Raw genomic sequence first — 2,101 nt, forward strand, 5'->3', positions numbered from 1 at the left:
CTTCCTCGTCGCCCTTGCTTCTGCGTCGGCGGTTCCCGCGGGGCTTCCCCGCGGCCGTCGTCCTCCCAGCCCCTCCGTCAGATCCAACCTCGTCCTTGCGCCGCCTCACTCCGACCACCGCAGGTATACTTCCTCCAGCCAGAGTTTGTGTCCTGAGGTTGGGCCTCGTCTCCAACTCCCGACAGTCGCCCATTGGCAGTTGGGAACATTGGTGTGTCCGGGCTTCTCAGGTTGAGGTGGGGTTCCGGGCGAAAGCTCAGCAACGACGTCGCCTGCGGGCGTCGTTGACCTCCTTGAAGGCGCCGCAGAGGAACTCCTCCCTCGCTCGTGGTGGGCTGCCGGGGATGATCGAGATTGAGTGAAAGCTCTGCTCTGACTTGGTCAGTGATGGTAACGGCGGCGCCTGTGGGCGTCGTTCTTGTGTTATGTCCGGGATGTACGAAAGTTGAAGCAATTTTTGCTAGTAATTCTTCTTGATCTTGCCAGGTTATTGATATCTCGATATGAATGTCTTCTTGTGTTATGTCCGGGATGTTCCAGTTTGACATGTACTCAAAAATGTGCCGTGAATAGGCCAGCTTGACACGCAGTCAAGCATTATGTGCCTAGAATGGTCCATTTTAACATGTATACCCAATTTCTTGCTCCTCTGATGCTTCAGTTTAAACATACTCACACATAAGTGCCTGTGACGATACCAGAAAAAAACGCCCCCGCGTCGCTCTCTCGAGGGCGACTCGGGCGGCCCTTGAAACCCTAGCCGCCGACCGTTTCCCAGTCCTCCCCTTCCTGCGCCGCCGTCGGAGGAGGCCTCCGGGCGAAGCCCCAGGGGCGGACGGCAGCGGCGGGGTACCTCTTGCCCGGCTCGCGGCTGTTGGCGGCGGGTTCGCGGGTGGTGCCGGCGGCAAGCGCCGGCGTGGCGGCACGGCTGGGCGGCTTTTTTCGCCGGCGTGGCGGCGCCTGCTGCTGTCCATGCATGCGGAGGGTGCAGATCTGGGCTGCTCATGCTCCCAGTGGCTGTTGGTGGTCTCCGTCGGAGATGCTCTGCTCTGTGCGTACGCACGGATCTGGCGGAAGGAGTGGACCGCCCTGTGTGCGTACAAGCGATGGTCTGCTTTGCTCCGACAGCGTCCCCCCCCCCCTTCCTCTTCCTCGTCGCCCTTGCTTCTGCGCCGGCGGTTCCCGCGGGGCTTCCCCGCGGCCGTCGTCCTCCCAGCCCCTTCGTCAGATCCAACCTCGTCCTTGCGCCACCTCACTCCGACCACCGCAGGTATACTTCCTCCCGCCAGAGTTTGTGTCCTGAGGTTGGGCCTCGTCTCCAACTCCCGACAGTCGCCCATTGGCAGTTGGGAACATTGGTGTGTCCGGGCTTCTCAGGTTGAGGTGGGGTTCCGGGCGAAAGCTCAGCGACGACGTCGCCTGCGGGCGTCGTTGACCTCCTTGAAGGCGCCGCAGAGGAACTCCTCCCTCGCTCGCGGTGGGCTGCCGGGGATGATCGAGATTGAGTGAAAGCTCTGCTCTGACTTGGTCAGCGATGGTAACGGCGGCGCCTGTGGGCGTCGTTCTCTTCCTTGGAAGCGTTGCCATGGTTTTTCCCCTTCCCCCTGCAGCATTGGTTCCCTCAGTGTGGCACGCTCGATGGTGCGTTTGGTGGTGGTGGTGCGGCCAGCTTGGGGCCGACGGTGGTGTGCTGTTCTTCTTCATGTGTTTCTCTTGGGCCGTCCTTTGTGTGGTCTCCGTCCTATTGTTGTGCATGCTCAAGACCCTCCCATGGTTGTCGTTGTGCTGCGGTGAGCTTTGGGCTCTTGGTGCTGTCTTGGTTCACCTTTGCTCAATGACGACGCAATGATGCCTCCCCAACCAGCTAATCGTTTCGACCGCCCGTGGCGGATCTCCTAGTCAAGGTTCGTGTTAAGTTTGGCACTCGTTGATTGTGGTTGATCCTCTGTTGTGCCGTGGGGCTCGGTACGCACGCCGGTGCGGTGCGTTAGGTTGTTTGCAGAGTCTTGGTATTGTGATCCCTCGACAGCACCCCACATCTACTTGTGTCTCTTGTGGTGTTGGTCTTTCGGCATGTTTAGCTAGGTCATGCCTTATCCTA

Source organism: Triticum dicoccoides, chromosome 3A (assembly GCF_002162155.2).
Source record: "Triticum dicoccoides isolate Atlit2015 ecotype Zavitan chromosome 3A, WEW_v2.0, whole genome shotgun sequence".
Classification (NCBI taxonomy): domain Eukaryota; kingdom Viridiplantae; phylum Streptophyta; class Magnoliopsida; order Poales; family Poaceae; genus Triticum; species Triticum dicoccoides.